The sequence below is a fragment of the Tasmannia lanceolata genome, unplaced genomic scaffold (assembly GCF_043159265.1).
Source record: "Tasmannia lanceolata isolate RefF3 unplaced genomic scaffold, GAP_Taslan_0.1 ptg000020l, whole genome shotgun sequence".
In the NCBI taxonomy this organism is placed as follows: Eukaryota; Viridiplantae; Streptophyta; class Magnoliopsida; order Canellales; family Winteraceae; genus Tasmannia; species Tasmannia lanceolata.
The window spans coordinates 12,918,309-12,931,135 of NW_027518697.1; the positions used below are offsets into that span (position 1 = coordinate 12,918,309).

At 37.5% G+C, this 12,827-nt stretch overlaps 1 pseudogene; it reads right to left on the minus strand.

Moving 5' to 3' along the window:
• Nucleotides 1-9,710: 9,710 nt before the first annotated feature.
• On the minus strand, nt 9,711-12,121 carry LOC143854404 (phytosulfokine receptor 1 pseudogene; annotated as a pseudogene).
• Nucleotides 12,122-12,827: the final 706 nt, after the last annotated feature.

Sequence of the window (12,827 nt, forward strand, 5' to 3'; positions counted from 1 at the left end):
GATAGGGTGTGTACCAAAAATCAGCTCCATTGGATCATCCTAGCAACTCCAAAATCGAAGGGCAAAAATGGGCAGATTTGTGGCAAACTGTGTTTGTCCATTTTGCCCTCCACTTTTGGATGGGTTAGGATGATCCTATGGAGCTGATTTTTTGTACACACCCTATCTATGTAAGGGCCTTTCAAATGAATGTTTTGGATCATCCTAACAATGTGAGCTCACATGTGTTTGGGCCCTCAAGCTCATATAAGCTATATGAGCTTCAAGCTCACAATCATTTTCCTCTCTCTCTCTCTCTCTATATATATATATATATATATATATATATATATATATATATATATATATATATATATATATATATGAGAAAACGGTTCCTACACATGTGTGTAGAGAATTTCTCTACACATTAGCGACCTCCTCGGTGCCTTATAACCTCAGCCCTTAGATCGCTTTGATCTACACCATACATTTGAAGATCGTTTTGTCATCGAAAATTAGGGCACGAAGTGAAACGAAACCCAAAACTCAAAACGATCTTCTCTCGCTAGAGTAAAACCCAAAACACTGGATTTTTTTTTCTCACTGGAGAAAACCCAAAACTCAAAACGATTCTCCTTTTCGGGTTTACATCTTCCCCAGGTAAGGGTTTCTCCACCTCTTTCTTCTTCTTTTTTCCTTTTTGTTGTACGCTAAAGCTTCGATTTTGTATCAAAGCTGGTTTTTATTCACATAAAAACTGGATTCTTCATCTTCCTGGGTTTCAAAACCATCTTTTAACATCTAAACGCTGGTTTTGTAAGACCAAAAACCTGGTTTTTATACACATAAAAATTAATTTTTATAACACCTAAAAAGGGTTATGGTTTGTTAGCTTCCTTACTATTTTTTGTTGGAAAAGCCTGAAAAACAAGGAAACAAAAACTCCATTAAAAAGGGTTAGGGTTTGTTATTTAGCCACTTCTCACCCTTTTTCTTCTGCATTATACATCCCCCTTTTCTCTCTTCTCCGGTCTGAAATACCTCTCCTTGTTTTCTTCTAACGATTAATCAAGTAAACTTCCTATAATTTTGTTTTTTCCAATTCGAAATCTGTTGTGGTCAGTAAACCCTAATTTCTACCATAGGATGAAACCCTGTATTGGGAAACTCATCTTTTTTTCCTCCTGATTTCGTCTATATTTTTAGGGTTTCGATGACTTTTTTGGTGTTACTTTTTTCCTATTTTGTATTTCATTGAACTTTTTGTGAGGTTGCTTTGGTGGAAATTACGTTTGTTTTGTTTCTTTTTGCTTTAGGTTATAGGTCTAGGGTTTTGTATTGGTTTTGTTTCTGATGGGAATCAAGCAGTTGATTCCTGTTTTATTTTCTTCTTAGTAATTGCTTTTTGTCCATGCAAATGCAATTCTTAATTGTGTGGATATTGGAAATTATGTTTGGGTTTTTATGGTTTTAGGTTATTGGTGTTTTGTTTTCTTCTTAGACCATACCTTAACCCTTTCTCTCCACTTGAGAAACTAATTTATCATAAAAAAAAAATCATGGTTTCCATTAGCATAAAACCACCTGTGTGTAGATTGTGTGGTTGTGTGGGATGAAAAAAAAAACTGTCATGGCTTCATCTACTTTAAAAAATGGCTAACAAATTTTTTTTGTGTGGAATAGAAAAAGTCTGTTATGGTTTCATGGTTTCATCTACTTGTAAATTTGTGTGGTTGAGTTTTCCAGGTTTTAGCATCTTCAATCCAGGTTTTAGCATCTTCAATCTAGGTTTTAGCTATTTGTGGCTGCAAAAGCTATTTTGGGGTTTATATTTTTCACCTAAACTGGATTCTGTACCCTAAAAATCTAGATTGAAGAGGCTAAAAACTGGATTTTTGCACCTAAAGTTGGTTTCATTTTTTGCTAAGTAGGTATCTCTTATTTTCTTACATATGTCATTGAAATAATTTATAACTTTGATTGTTAACTTTGATTTGCAAAGACAAAAAACAAAGTCATGTCTTCATCGAGCAACAATAATGGGAGGTTCCGTGGGTTAAGAATACCCCCCATAAACTGTGACTGTGTGTTTAAAGCAACTTTGAAGATCGCTGAGACTGATAGGAAAGATAACCGAGGCCGGGTTTTCTACTCGTGCGCATTCAATGTAAGTTTAGATTGATTACGTTTGATTAGGTTTGTAGTATATTTTAAGTTTCTAACTTTCCTAAAACACGCAGGATGGTACGAAGTGGAACTGCAAAATTTTCCACTGGGTAGACGAAGTTGTAGACGCCTATGAAAGTTGGCGTGGTAGGGAATCCAACAACCATATGGAAAGATGGGAGATTGAGTTACATGAAATGAAGGAGTTGATGGAACACAAAAAGGATGAGCTACAAAGAATGAAGTTGTTGATGGAACTCAATAGGGATGAGATAAAGTTGTTGTTGGAACACAATAGGGATGAGGTAGCCCAAATGAAGGTCTTGATGGAACGCGGGAATGAAAATGCGTTGGTTAAAGTACTTGGAATTGTTGGGCTTTTTTTTTGTATATCGTCAAGACTTAGAACATGTAGTTAATGTGATAGGTACTTGGAGTTTTGGGGTTCTTTAGTGTTGAAGGTATTGCGATGTAATATTGAATGGGTGATGTACTTCAAGTGACCTTTTTCATATATGAATGGTGAATGTTTGAATGTGATAGATAGTTGGAGTTTTGAGGTTCTTTGCAAATGCTCATTAATGGCTAGTTAGTAATCTACTCATGATGCAACAGATACCTACAACTCGAAAATCCCTCTCCAGGTTGCCATCTCAAAAACCATTAGGCACCAAGCCAGAGGCAAAATCTACCACTCCAAAGTGAAAGATCAAAAACTCAGAACACAAAATCAAGAAAAGGCACCCACTTGGAAATTTTTGACAATGAAAAGGCACCCTGTTTACATGAAAAGTATTCCATGAAATATAGTCGAGACAGTTATGAGAGATAGGCACAAAAAAAAAATCATTAGAATCCAAGTGGAATCAAAATACCACCTCTTAGTTTCACCCCGGTGTCATTTCCGCATCTTGATTCAGTTAATTATTCTGAACCAAATGTCAGAAATTGGGCAAAATCGAAGTAGGATACCAATTCTAGCCCTTAATTCTGGCAATCCAAACACATTCGTAGATATATTTTATATGGGTTAGATACAAGTCATCAAATTTTGTCTCACCCATATGAAATTTTCCCAAGAATTTTTTTATTTCCACAATTTAAAGGCAAATGAAAAATTGGGTGATGATATTTTCAACACCCTGTTTACATTCCACCCTGAAAATGAAAATTTTTGACAATATTCTTAGATTGGCACCCTGTTTAAAGGCAAATGATAAATTGGAACCCTGTGTACATTCTCCACATGTTTACATTCACATCCAAAACGCACCCTGTTTACATTCCAAAGGGCACCCTGTTTACATTCATCAAATGTTTACATCGAAATCCCAAAAATTGGGTACAAGCATACAGAATTTCAAAAAAAAAAAAAAAAACCACTGTAGTTGAACAGTTGTATGGATTAACTTCCCAATTGTAGGTTCCAAACACCAGTTGAACCGTTGTAGGTTCCAAACAGCAGGTGAACAAAAATGTGAATATTACTTCCAATTGTTGAAGTGGATGTATAGGAAAAATGTGTTTGTACTAATTGTCCTTTTCTCCTTCAACAAAAAATGTTGTAGGTTCCAAACAGCATGTGAACAAAAAAAAATCATCTGCACTAAAGCTTCGGTGACCAATTTCCGACCTCTTCTACTGACTTGCATCAAATGCATGATTAAAATTCATCAGTGGTACACAAAAATCTATTAGAAGTGAAACAAGATATGACACACAGATAAAAAAAGGATGGCTAACCATTTTGCACGAGTTTTAATTAAAAAAAATAGTGGCATTATGATTGTTTCAATAAATCTATTAGAAGTAGATTTGATTGTAAACACTTACTTCGTGCACTCCAACAGTGGTCCTCCTCCTCGCCAACTCTAACCTCTTTCTCTACAACCTTCGTTGTAGTCATCTATATGAGAAACATATTATAAACCTTCTGACATGATTAAAATTCATCAGTGGTACACAAAAATCTATTAGAAGTGAAACAAGATATGGCACACAGATAAAAAAAGGATGGCTAACCATTTTGCATGAGTTTTAATTAAAAAGAATAGAGGCATTATGATTGTTTCAATAAATCTATTAGAAGTAGATTTGATTGTAAACACTTACTTAGTGCACTCCAACAGTGGTCCTCCTCCTTGCCAACTCTAACCTCTTTCTCTACAACCTTCGTTGTAGTCATCTATATGAGAAACATATTATAAACCTTCCGATTTGGAAAAAATTATTACAAACACATTGAGATTTAAAAACATACCTCTTCCTAGGGTATGTTTTGCACGTGGTTGCATAATGGCCTTTTTCTCCACATTTTTTACACGTCCTTTGCTACTTGGGTTGAGATTGAGAGGCCTCCAGTGGAGATTTAAACCTTGTAGCATTTTTTGGTCGACCCTTGGTTCTCATAACTTGAGGGTCGTGAATACGTATCTCGGTTGTTTCGAGAGGATAGTTGGATTGTACTTGACTGCCATTGCTTTCCAAGACAATCTCCTTGTCTTTCTTTGCTTGTTCGCATTTCGCCACCCACACATTTAAGTCTTCTTCCATCTTCTTCAAAATACTCTTCTTTCTCGGGTGTTCATCTAGTACTTTATGAACCCTTGATGTAATGCACCATCTCTCAAATGAAGTTACTTCATCACTATCTCCTATGCTTGTACATGCCAAACTATTCACTTGATATCTCGCCCCAATTGCCCACCTATTTAAGAGATATCGCTCGGGAATAGAACCTAAACGCCTCATATCCATTATGCGAAGTATGTGTCTGCATAGAATCCCTGCGGTCTCAAACATCGCACACTCACATGTAGCATTAACACTTTCCGATACATCATATATAACCTTGTAACTCTTCCACTCCTCCTCATTACGCATTCTTACCATGTATTCAATGACGTTCCCATTCTCACTCTCCTTGTCTTCCCAACAATCAATACTCACTAGAAATTGAAGTTGGAACAAGTCAAAAATTTTCCTAGTATAACACTTTGCAGCATCTGCTTCCAATGTGCTCTTTGTTTTCAATATTGCATGTAATGATTCAATCCTCCAATCCTCTTCAGCTTCCTTTTTCCGCCGATCCACAAGTGCCTTTTCATATTATACCACGAATTCTTCTAAAGTGGTGCTTTGGTTAACAAATCCATCGAAGAAAGCATTAATGCTTTCGCTTCGTGCACTTGAAGTCATTCCAGCTGTGAATGTGTCTCTAAAATAAGTAGAAACCCAGTGCATTCGTAAATCCCACATCTTACATAACCAATGTCTTTTATCTAAATTATATTTCTCCACCAAAGCTCCCCATTCCTTCTCACTGTCGGTTTTATGTTTCCTATAAAACCAATGGTTGTATTCCTTATAAAACTGACTAGTTGCATCTCGCATGTCTGGAACATGCTCAACTAGATGCCTACGAATGTGCCAAGACCAAAAGCGATGGCGTGTATTTGGAAAAACACGCCTAATCGCGTTTCTCATCGCCCCATCCATATCAGTTATTATACACTCTGAACCTTTGTCAAACATGCATTTTAACCACTGTCGAAACAACCAAGTGAATGTCTCCTCCGTCTCATCTGCTAGGAGGGCACAACCAAAAAGTGTAGACTGTCTGTGGTGGTTTACGCCGGTAAATGGTGCAAACGGCATCCTATACCTATTCGTCTTATAAGTGACGTAAAAAATAATTACGTCGCTAAAGGTTAGGTATGCCTCTCTGGCCCTCGAATCCGCCCAAAACATCGATCTCAGGTTTAAATCAACATCTATCTCCATGGCAAACTCAAAATTCGGATCTTCTGCTCGTTTCTTTTGGAATTGATTAGCTACTGTGGCAGCTTCTCGTCCCACGTTGTTAGCCCTCTGTGCTCTAAAATGAGACGACACCTGATCTGGTGTGAGAGCACTAGAAGAACCATCGTTTGAAGAGTTAATTGCCCTTGCAATGCGAGTAGGACCAAACCCATCACTGTGCATTTTATCCATCAAATTCTTACATAAGGCTTTCTTATGTAATGTATTATGTGAATGGTACAACCGTGTCTTCAATGGAGATGTAAGATCATGGCAATGTTCCTCCACAAAAATTTTACTTCCCACTTCTCCTCTTATGTCAAATTGATCTCCATCTTTGCCTCGCAACCCTCTCTTGTTTCACGACGCTGCTTCACATCCTTCCCAATCTGTCTCTTATCATTAGAATTTCTCAATCCCTCTTTATCACATACATAACTCTTCCTTTTAGGTTCACCTGTTTTTACGACCTATTAGTCCTGCCTTTTCGAATTTCAAAACCTGTAGTCAACGCATATGAGTTATAGAATGCATAGGCATCTTCACAATTATAAAAAAGATGGCCTTCAAAAGGTTTGCTAGCTAAAACACTCCCCGCATCATCATTATTTGGTGTTTCTGAGGTACCAGTACCGCCCTCGTCATTATCAACCCAACCTAAAGAATCCGCAGGTTCCTCTTCATCACTCATCTCTAATCTATCTCCCTCATCAACACATAACTTATCGGCTTGCGAGAATGTATCACCAACCATAATTAATCTATTTTCATCAACCTCCACAATAGAGAGCTCCAACGGATCCAGTTCCTATTACACAGGAAAAAACAAAACCAAAACACAGAATAAAGGGCTTCATTTTGTTAACAAAACACAAAAAAACAGAAACAAAACACAAAACACAGAGAAATTAGTGTAAATCAAGAAAAGAAATTAGTGTAAATCAAGAAAAGAAAGAATCCTACAAAAAATGAAAAAAAATAAACAGATATATTATTCTTATTTTTAAACGGCTTTTTGGAGAGGACAAAATGTGATGGATCCATGTTGCTAGCTAGTTGCTCGATGCAAATAAAAGGCTTTTTGCAAAATTGCCTACCAAATCCGTAGAGAGAGAGAGAGAGAGAGAGAGTAAAACTCTCCTTTCTCTTTATATGACAGATATGGATTTGGCTAGCTAGCAATAACATGAATCCATCACATTTCAATGGGGGCAGACTTAAATTTCCACCTAATAAAAGCATGTGGGGCTGGGTTTTTTGGCTAGACTATGGGATTCCATTTCATACTCCCTCAAAAATGAAAGCAAGAATCATTTCTCCATCAAAAGATATGACATCCTAACAAATCCATATGTTTCCAAAACACTCCCCTGTGCTTCTTGAAGTGAAACCTCATCACTCTTTAAAGGAGCTGTTCATCATGAAGTGAAACCTCATCACTCTTTACAGTGATAAATAAAAAAAACTGATCAAGGATCCAAATCAAATCATGCCAAAAATTAAGCATGAGTTTACGGTATGTTCATGAAAAAACAAATCATATTACCCAGAAATCATACTGGAGCCACTTTCAAAATTGATGGGAAATCAGTGTAAATCGAGAAAAGAAAGAACCCTAGAAAAAATGAAAAAAAAAAAAACAGACACTTATAAAAAGGAAATAACCCTAGAAACATTACCAACTCCTTAGTCTCATTTTACACAGGAAATCAATAAAGAATAGAGCTTGTTCTTCTCAATCCACAGATTTGAGTGAAAATCCCTAACCTAGTAAACCCTAAACAAGTTGTTTTTCTCACAAGAAATTAAAACCCTAACATCCCTAACCCTAAAGATGTTGTTTACCTGTTAGATGAATATCCGCTGAAGAAAAACCCACTAAAAACCAGCGAGGGAGGAGATTCCGATCCAGTGGATGTGTAGAGGAGAAACCAAACCAGCGAGTGGGAGAGCGAGAGCAACCGGCGAGATGGACAGCAAGAGAGAAAGCAAGCAACCCTAGGTTCTGTCGTAGAGGAGAAAACCCTGCGCATGTCTGTTTCGTTCTAAGAGAAAAAAACTGCATTATTTTTTGCTTTTGTTTTTCTTATAAATGAACGTTTCGGATGGGTTAATCCAAGGGCTGCTGTTAAATGGCGCTCCACAAGTCACTAGTGTGTAGAGAAATTCTCTACACGCGTGTAGGAACCGTTTTCTCTCTCTCTCTCTCTCTCTATATATATATATATATAGAGAGAGAGAGAGAGAGAGAGAGAGAACGGTTCCTACACATATGTGTAAAGAGTTCTCTACACACTAGCTTAAAATACAGTGGGGGCTCACATTGTTTGGGTGATCCAAGCCGTCCATTTTAAAGGCCCTCACATAGATAGGGTGTCTACAAAAAATCAAATCCATAGGATCATCCCAACCCTACGATTTGTAGAGGTAAAATGGATGTCTTTAAACCTTCACAAATTAGTCCATTTTTTGCCTCCACAGTTCGAATGGTTAGGATGATCCTATGGATCTGATTTTTTCTGGACACCCTATCTATGTGAGGGCCTTAAATATGAATGGTTTGGATCACCCAAATAATGTGGCCCCCACTGTATTTTAAGCTAGTGTGTAGATAACTTATCCACACATGTGTGTAGGAACCGTTTTCTCATATATATATATATATATATATATATATATATATATATTATGAGTTGTGACTGGTGAACAACCTAAGAAAATTTTAGTTTCCAATCCCACAATGATAGAAACTCAAACTGTATAAATATAAATATTTAAAAAGATAACGACTTAAACCATGCCAAAACAATAAATACCAAATACTACTCCTAAACTGAAAAGTCGAGATAATATGTTTAAAACAGCAGCCCATTTCATAAGGATATGAGACACACAATATTTAACTTCATATTGGTTAAATATGAAGTCGAATGCATTCACGAGGTCCTCTTTGGAAAACATTAAATATATTATTTATAAAACCATTTTAACCGTTATTTAACAACTAATCATAGATAACATCAAAACCATGTGCATATAAGGATGCATGCAAAAAACTTTGCATTATCCAAAGAGGCCCTTCTGCTTTTTCTTAGAAATCAATGACACAAGAATGGTGATGGAGTATCTTCTTACATAAACTAAATGTAAATCTTATTCAATTTAGCACAACATTTCCATAGATGACACTCATCTTCTAACAAGACAAAATGGGAAACATAGAAGTATAATTATACACATATCACTTAAGTGTGACACATAGCTAACACTATTTCAAATAACCTTAGAAGCGGGAACCCTCATCATGGGTGCCGCTCCCATGACAGAACCCCCGATTCGGCGCTCCTTAGGATGGGAACCGCTCCCATGACGCTCCCGAAGAGATGGGAACCGCTCTCATGGCGCTTCTAACCTACTCCTATTATACCATCAGTTCCACTATCACCAACTTCTTTTTATCAAACTCCTCCAACTCTTTAAAGTACTTCATTGGAGTAAGCACAAAAGCATCTTCAGAAGGCATGAAGAAAGTGGGCATAAAAATGAAGATGGTTAGAAATTACTACTTTTTGATGTACTTAAAATTTGAAAGATATATGTGAAGATGGTTAGAAATTACTATTTTTTGATGTACTTGAATTTTGAAAATATATAAAGAAAATTTTACATAAACGCTCCCACGGTGCTCCCAACCTTAAACTCTTCTTGATCCCCCCGCTTCCCCGCCCCCGCTTCGTGCTTCTAAGCAAATAACTCCCAAATACACAAAAGTAGGTAGCTTACAATACAAATATAGCAGGTTTATAGTAACAGAGAGAACATATTAACTCTTCCATATAACCCAAAAAAACCAAAGTCTACTCTCCACTATCCTCGGTGAATTCTACTTTAGTCATTCATGGAAGCTAGAATATTCTTCCCGTCATTGTGCATATGATAACTGAGACGAGAAAACCTGCAACTGCTCCAACTGCGAATGGCCATCCTATGATGGCTTTAATTCCATTTATCATTCTTTTAATGGTGCTTTCTTTGCTTTGTTGGGAGGGAATTTGTAACTCCCCACAAGATAGTAATGGATTAGCACAAAGACCCTTGTTCCCTTCAAAGCTTGAATTTGGAAAGGTTGAGAACTGTCCTCCAAAAGGGATCAACCCAGACAAGTGATTGTTTGCTATGCTGAAATATGATAGAAAGTTGAGCTTGGTCAAAGAAGCAGGTATGGATCCCGAGAGATTATTGGAAGACAGATCCAAAATTTCTAGGCTTCTCATGCCTGATAACTCATCGGGAATGGGACCTGACAGAAGGTTCCTGCTCAGATCTAACACATGAATATTCTTCAGTTGCCCGAACTCTTTCCAGATCGGTCCCGTAAGTTTGTTGCAACTCAAATCTAAAGATGGTTTGAAGCTTGTGACCTTATCATACTTCAACCCTCTTGCACTTTGACTACGTGTCATAAGTAAAGGAAAGTTAGGAGATGACCCTTCCGGCGAGTTGTTGTAGGAAATGAGATTTTCCAATTGCGTCAAGCTTATGGGGATCTCTCCGGTAAGTGAATTGTTTGATAGATCCAAGTAAAAGAGAGAGTCAAGATTTCCAAACCACGTAGGGATGCTACCTTCAAATTGATTCCATGATAAATCTAATAGCTGTAACTTATTACACCTCCTCAACCACAATGGGATTGAACCAGAAAGACCACAATTTGCAATAACGAGAACATTTATGCTCTCAAATCCTGTAATACCATTGACAGGCATTTCTTCATCATGGAAATTTTTGGTGAGAACTAGAGTAGTTAGGTTATTGCACTGCCGCAGAATTGACAGAGCTCCTGAAATATTACGGAGGTTATTATTTGAAAGAGATAGGTAAGAGAGGGCCTGAAGATTTTTAAAGTTCTCAGGAATTTGGCCACCCAGACTATTTCTAGCAAGATTTATGGTTTTCAGTTTACTACAAGAGGAAAGATTATCAAGAATACGACCATGAAACCGATTTGAACCAAGATTAAGGGCATTGAGATTGACCATTGTTGTGCAATTAAGATTGATCTCACCATCCATAAAGTTGTTCCTCAAATGAAGCCCGCGGAGTGTTGACAAGTTCAACAAGGAAGGGGGCAACTGACCTTCAAAGAGGTTTGAAGAAGCATAAAGATACTGTAGCTTCTCAAGCTTCCCAAAAACATCTGGAACATGCCCTTGGAACCCATTTAGGGAGAAACGCAGATCAGTAAGATTAGAAAGATCACCAATTCTGTCACTAAGCGGACCTGAAAGCTTGTTGTTCTGAACATACAAACGTTCCAACGACGCCAACCCAAATAAATCATCTGCCAAAGTCCCCGTCAAATCATTTGAGTTGAGGGAAAGTTCAATTAGGAATCTACAATTCCCAAAACCGATGGGAAAATTGCCGGAGAACTTATTCATCGAAAGTTGAAGAACACTAGTTTGGCTTGATGTTTTGCAGATACCCGTGTTAACAGATCCAGAAAACTTGTTGCTACTAATAATGAATGATTGTAAATTCACACACCTTACAAGGAGTGGCTGGCTGCCAGTGAACAAATTTGACGAAATATTGAAAATTCGTAGTGATGGTAGGTCAGTATCTGGCGGAATCAAGCCAGAAAAACGGTTAGAGCTCAAATCGAGGACCTCTAACCTTTTCAAATGGAACAGTTCAGATGGCACCTGGTCTTGAAAAGAATTGTAAGAGAGATTAAGAACTTTAAGCTGATCCAATCCAGCTAAGGATTCTGAAACAATCCCTTTCAATCCTCTGTTTCCAAGAGCCAACCCAACTACCCGATTGCCCAAAACAGAAGAGAACTCGCAATCGACGCCGACCCAATTGCAACAATCCGAAGCATTGCTCCACCCATTAATCCCTGTATCTAGATGGCTCGAAAAACCCTCCAATGCTCTCAAGTCCTTTGAATTACAGCTCTGATTCAGAGAATTTAAGACATGTGCTTGGAAGCAAAATCCAAGAAAAGTGAAGAACACCCAAAAATATCCGAGACCCATCTTATGAATATCAAACAGCACATCCAAAACAGAAAGGTTTTGGTCATTTATCGTGTAGTGCCGTTGGGATTCATTCGAGTTAAATGGATTCAAAGTGTTGAATGACGAAACTTCCTCTGCTTTGTTTTCTATTTTTCTTTGAAAACTGACCACTTGACTGTAATTGTGACTGTGTAAAGTCCATGTTAAATATTGAATACAAAAAGTATTAGAGGAAACCGTGTAGCTATTGGAGGAGGAAACCGTGTTTTTATCTCCTTGATTTTTCTACTTTGACCTCGTGAAAGGAATCTCTTCGATTTTCTCCTATTCACCTCAAAATATATGGCATTTTTTGTGTGTAACCAATTGATTCTCTTATCCTTGACAACCGTTATGTATCCTTGTACAAGAGAGTTAAAGAAGTTTGACCAACAATAAAAAAAAATCAAGATTCTTTTTCTCATCATGGTTGGTACATAAAATCCTTGAAAACCATTATATATCCTTGGAAATAAGGTCATTATCTTTGTTCTCACTTTGATCGGACATTCCTTGACCCTTGATTTTAGTGGGCTCAAATGCTTTGTCAATTTGGGATGTGAACAGGGGCATGCGAAGCGCCCTGTAATGGCCCAACAGATCAACGGTCCAGATTAAACATACGTCTCATGTGGGACTTAGATGATGATCTTTAGGATTCAACTCTAACGGTGCCACGATCCATGTTGTCCATCTATCTATTTACCTATCTATCTATAATATACTAAGTGTAGGGCTGCAACACGGTCGGGTTGGGTCGGGTTTTTCAAAACCCTAGCCCAACCCTGGATCCCATTATCTCGGCCCTGACCCGCC